Source organism: Triturus cristatus, chromosome 7 (genome assembly GCF_964204655.1).
Source record: "Triturus cristatus chromosome 7, aTriCri1.1, whole genome shotgun sequence".
In the NCBI taxonomy this organism is placed as follows: Eukaryota; Metazoa; Chordata; class Amphibia; order Caudata; family Salamandridae; genus Triturus; species Triturus cristatus.
Genome location: NC_140590.1, coordinates 1,212,276,945 through 1,212,294,851, shown reverse-complemented (window position 1 = coordinate 1,212,294,851; position 17,907 = coordinate 1,212,276,945).

The window sequence follows — 17,907 nt, the reverse complement described above, 5'->3', positions numbered from 1 at the left end:
GATATTTGAAGGCCTACTTCTCTGGGTTGCAGAATCAGATGTACAATGCATCTAGTACTATTTTATTTACAGCCTCCCGGCACAGCTACAGGACTTAACTACAGGCCAATGAGGACCAGGAATGCACAACATCCGGTGCTGAAAATTTGGGGGTTCACACCACATCTGGACCCTATAGTCCAGGGAAACAACTCACACCCAGAAGCAGCATATATACCTTTCACCCCGGGGCCCTGCTATAAGGACTCCCAGGGTATTGGCTTGAACCCCTCTGGGCTCTTTCTTGTGGTTGCTTTTCGAACCAAAGTCCTTTAGTTCACCCTATAACTCCATCTGAAATGCAGAACAAGAGAAACTAAAGCAAAACAACACTTGCATTACATCATTATTCACCAACAAATCAGCATGGGTAAGAGCTAGGGTGGGTTTTGCTTTGCAGGCTTGACCAAAGATGGGCCTGTTGCTTTCATCCTGTGGTCCTGCCGTAAGGACTCCAGGGGCATTAGCTTGAAGCCCATCTTTTCTCTACTCTATCTTATGGTTGTTCTTTGCTTCCTTTGAATCCGCTTGTGCAAAACAAACATTTGACAGTCATCCTGCTATGGTCATTGAAAAAGTGTCAGTTGTGCTGGACTTTACCATACTAGCCAGAGAGAATAGCTGCAAAATCGAATGCACACCCAACATTTTACTCCTTGTACCAATTACTTTGATAAAGCTACAAGGATTGCTCTACCTGGTTATTTGTTTCAGGTGTCAAAAATAAGTGTTGTGGTGAGCTGCTGTTATTGATGATGAGTTGCTCCAACAGTTCGAGCCAATCTGAAAGAAGTAATTCAGAGAGCTGACAATGAATGAGTCAGGAGTCGTTATTGGTCATAGTGTCATGAGCCTTAGTTAGGCCCATTAGAAATTAGAGTGATTCTTCAATGTACACAATCCCCTTTCCTAAAGTGGCCTTCTCTTTGCCACATTAATGTTTGAAACACATTTGCCTTTCTGCCGCTTAGATTGGTTTTGCAGGAACACCAATGTATCTTATTATTACATCCATATGGTGACACAGCTATCTGTAGAACACAAACAATGGTTGCCTGATGACAATCTCGGTCCAAGGCAAGGATACTGTTTTCTATATATAGCCTTTTGTTAACTAACATGATCAGAGGAGACACTTCTGCTGACTTTGAGGAGTCCCTGCCTGCTGAAGCTTTCGCCCTAGCAGCTGACTGTTATCTTCACGAGGGGTGTCCAGTTCATGACCAAGACTGGGTCATACACTCTTACCCACCAGGTAAAGGGGTAAGATCATCCAGACAGGAGTTTTCTTGGAAGAGCTTACATTCACACTCTAGACATGTAGGTCGGGGTTTAGCATCTTAGTAGTACGCTAGGTTGCCATATTCTTTTATATGGATGCATATATAACCTGTATCAACAAGATGGTGGAAGAACTCTTTGTTTTATCCTCTGTGTTGACACTTATTATGACATTTGTATACTTCTGTCTATTAAACATCGCAACCCATATCTTTTATACAGGAATCCCTAAGTTCAATAAATATTGACAACGCCCCTTCATGTATTCATTGTATATGTCTCTAAGCAGAAGAAAACATGAGTGATTGAGTGAAAGTTGAAATCTGTCACCACAGTTTCTGAGGGAACAGTGTTGTCATGTTCAGTGGTTGCCAGAACTGTTCGCTTCCTGTGCAGGTTTAGAGGGGCTAATAGTTGCACTGCAAGTCCACAGGATAATATATCCAGTGGAGGTGCATGAAATCAATCTGGCACCATCCTAGGTATATGCATCTTCAAACGTGAAGTTCCTACTAATTAGTGAGGCTACATGACATGCAGTGCTTAATTTGTACAATATTAAGTGCCATGGCTCTGACCAAGAGGCCGCTGCAGCTTGCACCACCCCTTGCTCCTGTCATTGCTGCCAAAACAACTACTAACCATCTATTTCACCTGCAAGTGTGACAGTTCAGATTATTCCAGGTCCCCAAAGCTAAAGGAATGGCTTGGGAGGCAGGTATTAGCACAATTTTAATGTATATTGTATTCCGTTGTTGTTCTGCTCATCTCTAAATTAGGTGAGCAGCGCCACCATGTGGTAGACTGTTCTATGTATTGTGTTGACAATTAGGTGCTGGTGCCTAGCACCTGAAACCAATTAAGTGCCTGTGCTTAGCACCTAAAATCACCGGCTCATTTTAAGCACTGACGACATGGCACTGCCAATGTTGGTTGGTTTCTTATTTTGTATGAATCAACTCAATAGTTCAATCATGCTTCCTTAGAGATCCCTACCCACCTTTTAAAACCAAAGATGTCCGTAGTGGAAGGTAACATCCTCCTCAGCTGAGTAGGTATATCCTATGTTCTGGCCACTGGTAAATTCAAGATTGGAAGTATATTTTTTCCCGCTGTGTTAGCCAAACTCTGTAATACATTTCCTACAAAATATGGCACAAAATATTTCATAGACCTGCAGACATGCAGTCATTTAAAAATTATTTCAACACTAGATGATGGGGATGTTACCTTCATGGTAGAGGCACATGAAGCATTTAGGACAGAGGTATCCTCCTCATGGGTAAAATTCCTCACTATAGATGGTGATACGCATCTATTTCATGAATATGAAGTATGTGAAATACCGGACGAAAATACTCCTTATGAGAAGGTAGAAATTCCTCTAACTTTTCAAGAACATACCAATTGGTTTAAAGGCGCCCTTCCCCATAGTATACAAAATGTCAGACTGAGCCTGCTCAGTAATGAGGTGGTGATATGGCCAGTCCTATCCAGTTACACACCAAATCCTAATGTTCATCATCTGACCGCATGCCATGTACGGGGATTATACAATAATCTAGTAACAATATACAGAAGTCTTACTCATTTCATGATGCAAACATTAACACTCGGTCCTGCGTGGACTTTTCAAGCGATAGCACAACAATTAGCTACACCAGGCATCAGCCCTCAAACATTAAATGAAGCAATGGGGAAAATTTCCGCCAAAAGGGAAGAAATTCTGTTTTGAATCGCACAAAAAGAAACCAGCTTGAAGCAGTATTTCCCATATAGGCCAGCAGGAAAAACGCAGGATACTAACAATGTGCTTGTCAATGGAGATCGCTCCCCTGAGAGAAGAGTGTGCCACTTGGGGTACAGTCTTTACTGCAGTATACACTAGAATGCATGGTACCCCGTATTTGGTGGTTTTACCTGAGGTATTAAAACAGGTTCAGAAAGAGCATGGAGAAGCACCTGCCCTGGACTTTGGGAGGTGACTGATGGGCAATTCTGCCGCAGTATCATCCATGATGTTGTGCAACATGAAAAGAGAAGCAGCTGCGTTAGCTAGATGCCAATGCCTGAGGGATTTGCTTCCTGCACAACAAGAGAATGAATTGCCTAAAATTATCAAAGAAACCTATCCTATGCTGGGTAGAGATAATTTGGGAGTCAGATCAGGGAAACCACGGATAAATAGTTATTCTAAAAAGGAAAGCTCCAAGCATGTACCAGACTCTTCTACAAAGAAGAAGTGTGATAACAATAATACAAAAAAAAATTCACAGGATTGGTCTCCTACACAGGAATCTACCAAAAAACATTACAACTTACATAACCGTGATAATGTTAAACCACCTAACAGGTATCAGGATACTTATGCATGTTCCTCTCTTTCCTTTGAGGACACTACCAACAGATGATCGGAGAGAGGAGGATGGTCAGAGGGGAGATTGGAAGAACATGTAAAACAAAGAAAAGAACCGCAATGCTCTAGTGAATTAAACAGGAAGATAAAACTAAAATATCAAAACCTCAATTTTAAAAGAAAAAGGTAGCCGGACTAAAAGTAAGGCATGCCTCAGGTTTTGAGGACCATGCTTCTGAACAGGTAGTGGGCACTGACATTCCTGGACAGTGTGGCAGAAGTCACAATAGTTCACCAGAACCCAATGGATTGGTGGGAGTAGCATTGAATGAGTATATCATGGTGGAAACACTGAATACCAGGGTAAGCATTGCCCATTGTTTATACAAAGTACAACTATGGTTGGAAGGGGACATGTCCAGAGTTATTAATGGCTTCTTTTGTGAGGAAATCACTCAATGTTATCACAATTTGCTGGCCGAAAAAGATTGGCCACCTGACTTCATAATGGATTGCCCAAAGGGAGAAACTGCATTTTTACCAGCCTTCTCTGACCTCGTTCCGGAACCAATTAAGCATTCCTGTGCCAGGGAGTGGGCTTTAATGCTAGCTCCAGCATCATACTGCAATCATGTGGGGTGAGATGATGGTTCACCTTATCAAAGACAATTCCCTATACAAAATGAAGCAAAACAACAAGTTAGGGAAATCCTAAGACAACTTGAATATCAAGGTGTGATTGAAAGTTGTATTTCTTCAATGAACAATCCTCTGTTTCCGGTAATGAAACCATATCAATCATATCATCTAGCATTAGATTACAGACATTTGAATACAGATACTAGCATATTTGTAGTACAAAATGCACACAGTGCTGCTCTAATGTATAACATCGTGCGGAAAAATACAAAACAACACTTGATATCTTGAATGGATTCTTCTGCCAAAATAGGTCCTCAGGAAGAAGATATTTGACTGCCTTCATGGCGCTAGGCTCTCAGAACAATTCTGCTGTTTACCCCCAGGGGTATAAGAATAGCCCTGGGCTGTTTACAGCCAGAGTCACAGAATTACTTGAGAATTGTGATGATCAGCCATTATCATATGTCAATGACATATACTTATCCGACGATGACCTGATGGAGCACTTGAGTAGAGTGAAGCACATCATTTGGGGGTTTGCTCGGATGGGCTATAGGTTCAATTTAAAAAAATCAAAGATTGCCCATCTCAGTGTCTTATTTTTGGGATACGAGCTGTTGAGTGAAGTCAAAAGCCTGGCTACTTGTTTCTTAGAAAAGTTTACATTTTTCAACCTTTGATGACTCTGAAAAGCTTACAATCCTTATTTGGATTTTAGAAATGTTGGCAGAACATACATTCCTGATTACGTAAAATGGGTATAATGTTCTATGACCTTATGCATACAGACTTTTCAGGTACACACTGGACACAAGAACACACAGAAATGTTATGTTCCGTACAAACTGACATGATAGCTTCCAAGCACTTACAGGCATGTGTGAACACGACAAACTTGGTGATCCGTGTAATCGTGGGCACATCAGGATACGCATATATTACGTTCAATGAAGGAGACACAGTACCAATTGCATTTAAATCGCATCTCTATACAAATGCTGAATAGCGTTTTGTACCAACAGAAAACATTCATGCAGCAGTTCAGATTTCTATAGTGAGAAAGCATACCCTGGCTCAAGGAAAACAAATTATTGTTGTGACCCCAGTACCAAACTTAGAGGCGGTTACCAGAGCTAGTGTTCCAAACGCAAATGCTCTACATCCAAGATAGATAGAATAGGCAAACTCCCTCACTGCAACAGGTGTAGATTCTGCATTACAAACATACGCTTTTCTCCAGTATGAGTAGGAATATCCTTTACCTAATTAAATACAGCCTCTAGATAGCTATGATTACATAATTTACACTGGTGGTCCTGCACAGCATGCCGTATGGACAAAATAGCAATATTTGCCCCCATGCGCAGGCGTGAAAGGCCGAATGCATGATGGGACAGTCCATCCTGAATAAAACAACTTGCAGTCACTAGATAATTGCACAGCACAGCTAGTAGAACTAAAAGCTCTAGTACTGGCACTACAGAATACGGGTGCTGGATTCCCCACACTCACTGTGTGCAATTCATATTGCAGTGTGCTGTAATATAATAAATATCTTCATTATTGAAGTCAAATTGGATACGGGGATTCAAAAGCCTGCACAGTGAAGCACAAGATGCTTTGAGATCAGGTGGCAAAGCTGAAAGAATGCTTGCCACAGGCTCATATTATACACACACACTGAGTCATCAACATGTTGGCAGGGAATTAATAGGCTGATGAAGCCACAAAAGTGACGGTTCGCCCCACCGTGGTTGCTTCGATAACTCGTTCAAGTATGAGAATAGACAGGGACATCATGATGGCCAGCAATGCTGCATGGAATGACACACACCTGCCAAAAGGCTTTTCACCTATACGCTAGAGGCAAAGAACATACTGTATGCTCAGTTATCACAGACTAGGTCTGATACTGGCTGCACATGAGGGTCTGGCTTCTCCACAAACAGGGGTGGCTGCTGCAATTTCTCTTTTCCAGCAACGCTATTGATGGCCGGGTCTTTACAAACAGACAGAGGACTTTTTCCTGAGATGTGACTTCTAACAGCAGATGAAGTGTTCCACCGTGCCGCGTCCACCTCAGACACCTCTTTTGATTTCAAACAAGCCTTTGGCTTGTGTGTATTTGGACCACTGTTGACCCCTATCATCTGATGGAGCTTAAAACTACATTTTGGTGGCAGTGGATTCCTGCTATCGATTCCTGTGGGTATGGCCAGAGCGTTTGCCTGGCACCCGAAATGTTAAAATGGATCTGCAAGTCTTTATCAGGGCATAACCAGTTTGCACATTACATTCCGGCCAGGGTCCTGCGTTTAACTCTCGTACTTACAAAGAGGCCATAGAAAGTATAGATGTGACCCTGCATTTTTCATCTCCCTACCATCCTGAGGGAAATGCGGTGATGGAAAGGAAAAACCGGGACTAAAAGCAGTCTTTAACAGCAAGTCTCTGGTCGCAGTTGTGTTTATCACCTATATGAAGTTCAGAGGGCTTTGAATAATATGGCAAGAAGGTACGTGGGGGGGGGTTGTACTCCTTATGAGATCCTGTTTGGTGTTAAGATATTGGTCCCAGACCTCCATAATGCCAGCACAGTGGTGCAGGAAACACCGTTTGACATCAATGAACGTTTAGCCATTTCACACAAATTAAAAGATTTCCGGGACAAGCAAAGCACAGTCCAAGTAAAACGCACCACCACTAGAAAAGTGAAGGTTGTCCCGACAAGAACTGGCTGGATCCTGAAGATCAGGGATCTGGTCCGAGAGAAGATTGTGGCCAAAAAATAGTTCAGGCCAACTTACAGAGCACTTGTGCTTGTCCTGGGTGTTGATGGTACACAAACTGTACTTCTTCCTGCCCTTGCCAGACACTTAGACAAAAGGTTTGTCTCTATTGAACATATCAAACTGCACTATGTTGCTGATCCTCAAATGTAGGCTGCGTGGGTTCCAGGGTAGCCTCCAATCTCCTCTCACTGCTGTTCAGTAAGTTCAGATGGAAGGTTTAATTACGAATGAAGCCTGTTCTCTTCAAAGTGAGATGACCACGAACAACACTGAAGTATGCAGCTGCAAATGGGTGTGCGCCAGGCAATGAAGTCCAAGACACTCTTGTTGTATGAAATGACTTTATTTCAAATGAGTATATCCCATATGTTAATAGCACATTCAGCTCAGCCAATGCGCTTCGTTCTCTCAAGTAAAACTTCATCAGGGCTTAAGTAAAGAGAAGCGAAAGCTCAACACAATCATGAAGAAAAGTCCAATGTTAATGCTCCAGTGTATTGCGCTGGACGCAAAAGGGAATTCCCAGGGCTAAGTCATGCCCAAAAGCGAAGATCTATATCGAAGGTTCAAACGTAACCGTCTGTGTAAAGAATAAAGTATGCCTTCTACCTATTTCTAAAATAATGACTACTGTGCAGTCTAGAAGGCCAGAAACACAGATATTAATTTGGAATCTAGAAATGAACAAGATCGTGTCAGTAGACCAGAGATAGGGTGTTTTTCTAATTTCAACCAGCCTGCCCTTGATAGACAGGACGGTGTCTGGATACTTAATCGACTTTAATAACTTCTCCTCTGAAGCATCAACGGCTCCACCGCCCACTGCCATTCACACTAAAGGTGCATCTCTTCTGTCGGCTAAAAATAACATACTTTGTTTCCCCATGGTTACAACTTTGAATTACAGTAGCATTTCTCTTCCTAATACTTTGAATTGCTTCTGTAACTGCGTTCTTCCTACTTTTGAATGGACCCTTTGTCCCAGAATTCTCTGCACAACACACAGTAAACTTGGTTCCAAAGCCACACGCATCATCACAGCGTGAACAAAGAGACTTGTCCCTGGTGAACAATTCAGCTGTTCCAGTTCCGGTTGGGATTGTATGGGACAAGATATAATTTGATGCGTATGGTCCCACTGAACTATTACAAATTCCACATTTGTTTAAAATTTAATTGGATGACATTGTAACCACAGTATCATTTCTGACGATTGGGATATTAATATTGTATATGAAATTTTAGGAGATCTAGAACAGTCAGTTGTGTTTTCTTCTGATGTGTTAGATGATGCTACAGCTAGTTTTGAGGACATGTTTTGTTATCAACATTACGGTAACTATTTTCTGCCAAAAGCTAGTACACCTCATGAGGTCTTTCATTTTACTCAATGGGAACATTGCCCCACACTGCCAAAGGGTAGTTCAACAGAGTTTGCACAAAAGTTTGATTATGTTTCCAGTTACGACACATCTGACCCAGCCTCATTCTATTATAGGGATGCACCGTCACCTCCAAACAAAGATATGTTAACTGACACTAAGCTGATATATTTTGCTTTCTTCCTTTCCCAACTCTCTGTACAAGGTTTTGACTTTTAGAGGGACACAGTAGATGTAAAATCTATTTGGGGGACTAAAGATTAGCATGTTCAGGGAACTGAGGCTTTATTAAGGGCCTGCTTAATACCACAGCAGCTGGTTTTCATGAATAAAACTGTGCATCAGACTATATGTCTTGGCCTTGCCAAGATTGAAGACTTGAACACACCACATGTTCCTACTTTTGCACGATTTAACAACTGGCAGAAAATAACACGATATGCAGAAAACACTATGGAGGCTATGCTGCATAGGCATTACTCATCAGATCCCAATTGGAGGGGTCTGTTAGTATGGCCATTAGACACTAACAAATGTCATGGCAGACTCCTGGGTGACATCAGGGAATTTACTGCCCATAGCCCTGACATGCGGTATGTACATAATGAACATTCGAGAGTGGTAACAACTTACAGTGTAGGGAAGTTGTGCCTTGATTGGCTAAAAACCTCGACATTGTCCCAACTAAAGCAGCACTTGTCCCTTTTACCTGATGACCTGGAATTACAAGACTTTCTATTAGGTCCTCAGATCCTCATAAAAAAGGTTTCCTATATGCAGTCTATATCAAGATATGGAAAATATCTCAACAAGAAACTGCTGAAAGACTGTTAGATTGACAGGGCTAATTTGGAACAAGTTCTAGCAGTAGTAGACAACAGCATGGCCACCTTATCATCTAGGATTTATTCCATGGGTAACATTGTCTCATCCACAATAGACGTGCTTCAGCAAGACCTGTCTGTGTTACAACATGGCCAGTTCCAGCTTAGGTCAATTCTATCATTAAGCTGAACACTGCAAACATTGAGCTCTGGCCATGTGCCCTGACGATAGCTTAACATAACAGATCTAAATTCACTATACTATCCTTCGGAACAACATATAGCTATGGCATGGAAAGATGATTATTGCACAATATTACACATTGAAAAGCTAGAGATATTACCTTTGACCATTACGAAAATAGCATCCTCAGATTGGATAATCCATGGGTATATTACACTGCCAACCTCCACTTTTCACTCTAAGTACTATCTACAACACCATCAACTGGGCAGCTATGAAGCGCTTGGTGAAGGGTTCATACATGAATAATGGGAAATTCCTTTCACGTTCTGATGGAGGAATAATGACACTGAAGGTTTTCTCAGTGGTTTGGACTGTGAGAAAACTTTAGATTGATCCCTTGCGTGCAAGATCATTTCATTGCATGGGGCATGCAATGAATCCATTGCAAATCTTTCCTGCCACTTGAAATGGTCTTCAGTGGCTGTGGTATTTCCGACTTTCAGATTACTCTTGAATGGAAGTTACCGGATGTTGAAAGATCAGGGTTGCTGTGGAATCAAGCCAGAGGTTGCCTACGTGCTTACCCATCTTCCATTGTAACATGTAGCTCACAAGTTATGTTTCCGGCTGCCCGTGTAGTTAGGGAGAATATGCTATGGCCTTTGATTAATTTCACCAACATGCCCTTTGATGCCCTTAGCAAACAGACAAATGTATTATTTAAAAAAGATTTGGCCTTAACTTCAGTCAAGGAGACGTTTATCTTCAGGTGGCGATTTCCTCTTTCGAGATACAGGTGCTTCTCCGCCCTAACTTCCCACAAAAGTTTGGGGAGCTGGTCTATTGTATTCTCAATATGTCTAATACAACTGGAATTGTAGGGTTTATCAGGAGCAAAGGCTATGGATTGGTAAGCACCTTTCAGATGGCCTTCTAAGTTATTCCATCCTTCATCCACTCCGTCCTCAGAAGCATCTTTGGAGTGCTTCCTCTGGTCCTGATCCTAGTTGCAGGGATACTGCTTTTATTATTTTTGCTCTGCAATTTATGTCCCAGTTCAAGATCAGATGGTGCTGGCACTGCCTCATGTCCTGTTGTGCCGTAAACACATGGTGTGTTTCTTTGGCATACCTTTGCTTCAAGAACTGGATGAGCATTGGTTTCTGTCCTTCTGGCCTGTATGGGACCATTTAATACAGCCTTTGTTCCGCTGCCTGTTGCGCACTTAGAAGAGTTTCCCCTGGACCAGTGCTTGGGATCACAGTTGTTTGAACCTTGGAATATATACCTGCTGGTTTGACAGCAGTCCCCTGTGAATACCTCTTCTCCTGGCTGTGATCTACAAGCTCCCCTGTGTTGCCTCTGTGCCTAGTGGTTTAGAACTAAACTCTGTTTAAATGGAACATCAGGTGGCTGTGTTTTTTTCCTCAGCAGCAGCTGTGGGGGCTGGATGGGAATATACTTGCTCTATCAACTTGCTACGAGGTTTGCCTTTAGAAAAATCATCTGCAGATGCTGGAAACAGCAATGTTTTGTCTACCACTCAGAACATGTAAACATCTTGCTTTTCATGTGGTGGAAACTTTTTATTCGGCCTCTATTTACTTCCCAATTTATTTTTTAATGATCTTAATTTTTAAACACTTTTATATTTTTATATATGTTTGGCTTTCCTTATGCTTTGGGTCTCTGAGTGACTAGATTTTAATGTGATTTTGAAGCAATTTTTAATTATTTAAAGATATTGATACCACAGCTGACTAAATGTTAATCACTTCAATCTTAAAGTCCCATAAGTACTCAAGTCCTGTGCCAATCGCCTCCAAGACCTGCTGTGGTTGGGTCCTACTGGAAATCCAGAGACAAAATTCCAGAAAAGATGGAGGCAGCACCAGGGGTGAAGTCATAAGACAGCCTGTATTTTCTTTTTCAAAATTCTTTAATCTTCTTCGTATAAGAACACAGGACAACAGTCCACAGGACAACAGCCAACGCGTTTTGTTCCTTTATAGGAACTTCATCAGGGCAAATAGATTATTAGATGGACCAAGTTGCATTCGGTGAGTCCGGATATTGATAAGTCAAATCAGACAAAGACCAGTACAATCCAGTTTCTGAAGGACGTCTGTGCAAATTTGCAGCTAAATTCCATTCGCTCTAACAAAGTGACACCTGGTTATCCAACTCAATATTCATATATATATATATATATATATGAACAGTGTTTATCCAAAATTCAAGGAATCTAAGAATAATTCGACTTGTGCATATATTATAACCAAAATGGGACCAAGTTCCAATACTGACGATGAGTCACTCCGGGTTGCCCAAAACCATTAGATTCGGTGGTTGGCACCACATGTATTAGAGATCCAAATAATATTGGTCATCAGTATACGAAGCCCATCCTCCAATATGAACGCGGCTATGATAAGCCAAAAATTTTCAAATTCAAGTCAGCCTGCAGAATAACACTAGAACTTAAGTCCATATCCACGATAAGGAAAGGAAAGAACCTTATCCTTATCGTGGGTATGGACTTAAGTTCCAGTGTTATTCTGCAGGCTGACTTGAATTTGAACATTTTTGGCTTATCATATCCGTGTTCATATTTGAGGATGGGCTTCGTAAACTGGTGATCAATACTGTTTGGATTTCGAATACATGTGGTGCCAACCACCACATCTAATGGTTTTGGGCAACCCGGAGTGACTCATCGTCAGTATTGGAACTTGGTCCCATTTTGGTTATAATATACGTACAAGTGGAACTATTCTTAGATTCCTTGAATTTTGGATAAAAACTGTTCATATATACATATGAATATTGAGTTGGATAACCAGGTGTGACTTTATTAGAGCGAATGGAATTTAGCTGCAAATTTGCACAGACGTCCTTCAGAAACTGGATTGTACTTGTCTTTGTCTGATTTGACTTATCAATATCCGGACTCACTGAATGGAACTTGGTCCATCTAATAATCTATTTGCCCTGATGAAGTTCCTATAAAGGAACGAAACGCGTTGGCTGTTGTTCTGTGGACTGTTGTCCTGTGTTCTTATATGAAGAAGATTAAAGAATTTTGAAAAAGAAAATACTGGCTGTCTTATGACTTCACCCTTGCTGCTGCCTCCATCTTTTCTTCAATTTTAATTATACACAGTTTTTAGAGATTTTATTAGTGGCTTTGATAACTTCTTACACCTACATATTTACGAGGCATGGGTGTCATGTGTCCAAGTTAGCCCCTAGAGGAATTAGTGTGATTCTTGCATGTACACAATCCTCTTTCCTAAAGTTGCCTTCTCTTTGCCACATTAACGTTTGACACACATTTGCATTTGTGATGCTTAGATTGTTTTAGCAGAAATGCCGACCTTGCTGACACAGCGCACTTCGTATTGCTTTGGCATTGATGAAGGCCCCTCATTTGCATAATACAAATGTGTCTTATTATTACATCCATAAGGGGACTCAGCTATATGTAGTACACAAACAATCGTTGCCTGATCACAATATCGGCCCGAGGAAAGGATACAATTTTCTATATATAGCCTTTTGTTTCCTAACTTAGTCAGAGGAAACACTTCTGCTGACTTCGACGGGTCCCTGCCTGCTGAAGCTTTCACCTAGCAGCTGACTGACATCTCCATGAGAGTTGTCCAGTTCGTGACCAAGATGGGGTTATATACTCTTACCCATCAGTTAAAAGGGTTAGATCATCCAGACCAGACGGGGGGGTTTCTTGGCAAACCATACATTCACACTCTGGACACGTAGGTCAGGAATAAGCATTTTAGGAGTACACTAGGTTGCCATAATCTTTTATATGTATGCATATATAACTGTATCAGCAAGATAGTGGGACTCTTTGCTTTATTCTCTTGTGTTGACATTTATTCACAGGCCATATATTTTATACAAGAATCTTTGCAGTTCAATAAATAGTGAGAATGCCCCTCTGTGTATTTATTGTATATGTCTCTCAGCACAAGAAAGTAAGAGTGATTGAGCAAAGTTGAAATCTGTCTCCAGGATTCCTGAGGGAACCAAGTTGTCATTTTCAGTGGTTGCCAGAACTGTTTGCTCCTCGTTCAGGAGGAGGGGGGGGGGGGGGGACTGCAAGCTAGTTGGTCCACAGGAATTAAATATCCAGCAGAGGTGCATTAAATCACTCTGGCACCATCCTTGGTTTATGTTATCCGCAAACGCGCAGTTGCTACTAATTGGTGAAAACTACACAACAATGGCAGACACCTGTAAGGGCTGTTCTAACTCGTCTGCTTCTGGCCTTTGCTAACATAGGTTGGTCTTGTCTGTCATGACTTTCCAATGGATCTCTCTGTGCTAACAAGATTATCATGAATAATTAGCAATATATTAAAAGATGCTTTCTTTTTATCGCTTGTTTTCTCTCTCAGTAATGATTTTAGCTGCATGGTGCATGAGCTTTCTGAGAAGAACACAGGGCATTTGGTATAGTGCCTTCAGGAATTTAGTTGCACAGACAAAAAGTGTGTAGCAATAATATGGAGTGAAATATTTTTTTCTAAACTTAGGCAGTGGTGAGAGGTATATATACCTAAAACATAACACTTGCCAGCAAAAAGGACAACCCTATATACTATAATTTAAATAACTAGTACTATTTGTACCACAACTCACTTGAATGTCATAGTACTGTAGTCTGCGTTTGCTGATCTACCACACAACCTAAGAATCTTCCTTTGAAATCGTCCTGTGAGAAAACTGCCCTTTGAATAATGTCTCATACAGGGGCACAGAGGTAGAAGAAATTCCTTGAGGGTTACCTTTGCTCACATTTTGTAGCTTAGCATGAGCATCAAGGTGCACCTCAGAATAGTAAAGTGTAAATCATTAAATATTTAAATCAATCCAACAATACAAAAATACTTTCAGAAGCAAAGAACTTATAATGTCCAGACCAAGTTTAGAGAACAGCTCAAAAAGATATGAGAAGGCTATGAATCGTTAAAATTGTACATAGAATTTTATTGGAATGAGTGCAAACATTCTGTGGCAAAAATAGTGTTAGCAAAATATGGCGAACATTGGGTGGAAATGTACAAAGAATTTTCACTAGCAAACCTCAGTCCAGGTGTGCTCAGAAATTTGAAGCACTGGGGCGTTTGTTAGCTTGATGTAGAATACTGTTTTTTAGATCTTGCATTAGAAAGCTCATAAGCCACTGCTTACAAGATTGTTTTGTTATGTAGTGGGCTTAGAGCCCACCCATTAATTACCATTGGTTAGCTTCATTGTCGCACTCATTTCCTTGCTTCTTCGTGGTCAGCCTCTCAGGTTTCCTTCTTCTTCATGCATTTGTTCCTCACCTGAAACATGTACTGATTACTTGTGTCCTCCCACTCATCAAGTTTTTTAGACACTACTTTTATTCATCCTTAAGCACTATACCAGAGTGCTGGTTTTAGCCTGCCCCCTCATATACTTTCCCACCTCATGCTCCTCTCACCCACAACCCCTCTCTCCCATACTCTGTTGTCATCAGCTTACCCCAGCCCCTCCATCCCACCCTCCATTGTCATAGCTTGTCTAAACAAGCTACAGAATTGCAAGACTTGAAGGTTTATCATGTCATTCTTTTGATTGTCATTACTGAAACATGGCTCTGTTCGTGCCTTGCTCCTGATATTGCCTTTGCGATAAGACTGTGTAGTAGTGTAGTCAATGGAAACATTTGACAAGTACAGCTGCACCTTCCAAAGGGCACAACCATTATTTCAGAGTCAGGACTTCCATAACCTCTCATGGAAACAATTATTCTAGTCCCTTTGCTTAACGAAGAATACTCAACTATCCATTTTCATGTTTCCTCTTTGTGGTGTAAATAGTTCTATGTTAAGCTGCAGGAAAGGGAGGAGGATGTACTTTGTCTTAGAATGCAGAGGATTCTGAACTAGTGCATAGTGGTGTTCAGAATACAAAATCTCTCGTACGAACCTCTGAATAGTTTTAGTGATGACATTACTTTTATCATATGTAGCTCATTCAAATTCTCCCTTTTTGAACTCCCTGCTTTTCATTTGCTGATGTAAAAAACTTCCTAATTTTCTTTCTACCTCTATTCTGCTGGAGAACCACAGGATTGTGGCAAAAACAATTTCTTCATGGCATGTGTAACTGTAGATACACATGCTGTGCATACACCTGCCATCTAGTGTTGAACTCTGACATATGCATCTTTCTTTTCTCTGAAGAAGTCTTCAAGTCACAAGGACTCCATCTACTGCTGGTAATCCGCATTGGCATTGGCTCCATTATTAGATATTGTTTTTCTGTCCGGTTCGGAAAAATCTCACTAAGTTTAGGGTCAACGTCTTGTGATGTTGTTACAGGGCTCGTTCGTATCCTCAAGACTCTTCAAGTAGCAATTGTTGTTTCTTCTCTTCATCTCAAATTGAAAAGGACTCCATTCAGAAACGGCTCGAAGTGTCATGGCAAGTATCTGTGAACTTACCTAGATCAATTGTGTAACCTGTGTCTGTCACTGGAGCACGAGGAGCCCTCCTGTGCTGCATGTTTCTCCTTCTAGAATGAGAAAACATTGCACTGCTGCCAAGCTTGACACATTGCATCCACTCCCATGGTGCACCAGCAGAGAATCAACAAGCTGGATCTCTTTGGCAAACAGGACGGGGGAGCTGAGCCACAGATGTGGACTTCCCCCACAGAGGGCTAGGTCTTTTCCGCTCTGAGGTCGAAGTCAAAGAGCCACTCTCCCCCAATGTAATCCACCAAAGATGGATGCGTAAGTCCATTGCCTCCTCCTCCACATTCTTGGCACTGAAGTGAAGCAGAGCATTGCTCTCGAGGCACGTTGAGCTCAGAAGCTCTTCAAGGAGGCTTCCGGTCTGCCACTGCCAGAAGGCCATGATTGGAATTGACACTCTGTCCTGAAACTGGCACCCACCCAACTCCTGGCACTGAAGCCCATACAAAAGCCACGTCATTTTTCTTTGACCCCCCATTCTTCACTGGCTTCGAAGACACCTTTGAAGCTGTCTTTAGACTCAAGATTCTCAGAGCTGAAATCTATCTTGGTGCTGCCAGCCTAAATGCAATCTTTGGCACGTAAATGCTGGTGTCCAGGTTCAATCTTCCTCCACCTTCAAGGATCAAGCTCAGCCTATCCCACATCACCTTCTAGATGATCCAACGTCCGGCATCAGCGGATCCTCTTTCATCCACAGAGTAGTCGGATTCTCACTGACCCTACTCCAAAGGTGAAAGACTCAATGCCACACAAGGGGAACCTGACCTTTATGCAGGCCCTTAACCAACCACCAGAACCTGCTCTTAAGATCTCTTGGTGCCACGACCAAGGCACTAGTCCACCACCTCCTATGCTTCATCTCCCGCCACTCCACCTTTCCTCTCTTCCTTTCCCTCCTTCTCCACCCCTTCCTTGCTTCCTTCAGAACCACTGCTGACCCTTCATCTCACTATCTACAAACTCCACATTCTGGGTTTAGGGGAGACAGTCCAGAATCTTCTCATGATCTTTATGACATGCCCTTAGATCCACACCCTCAGGATGACCTGTGGGATGACTATGATGTCAATTCACCTGGGGATACAGATTATGACCTTTACCCTGCAAACCCTTTCCTGACCACCAATTCACCACCTATATGAGGTCCTCCAAAGGGCAGCCACATGCCACAAGGTCAGATGCATAAACTACCAGAGGATGATGATTTCTTACTTAAGATGCTCTCTTCCACTTAGCACTCCAAGTAGTACCTCCCCACGCTTAAGGGAATGCTTAAGTCTTCTCCCAACATCCTCTAGGAACCTGTAAAGATGGAGTTATTACCCCATGGCAGGATAAGAAATGTAAGGTCTCCTCTTGTGACCCAGTAAATAGTAAGGGACAACTTCTACAGCATTCCCTTGTCGGTCATACCGCCCTCAAGAATGGCAACGTTCAACGCATGAGTGATACACCACCTTCCGACAGAAAAAGTCAGAAGATAGATACAGCATCGGAATGCATCACTCCTCTTTCTGCAACTCATTGGTGCATTGCCAATTCTGTCAGTTTGCGTTCCTGGTATGATAGGGTGCACTGTGATGAGATGGAGGAACTTCTTCAGCCCCTCCCGAACCAGTACAAAAAAAAGGGGAAGCAAACATGTGGCAGATGGCAAGCCCATCTCCAGCATCAATATTCGTGTGCCATTGATGCTGCTGACACCACAGTCCACAGAATAAATTCAAGTGCCCTTCTTCGACCCTTCTTTGCTGATACCCTTGGCTGTATGTTTCTGGCTACTAGCCTGAAGACCACTAACACATGCTCATCCTGCCCTTCGATGGGGAGCACTTCTTTAGACTACAGGTTGACCAGATGCTTGAAAAG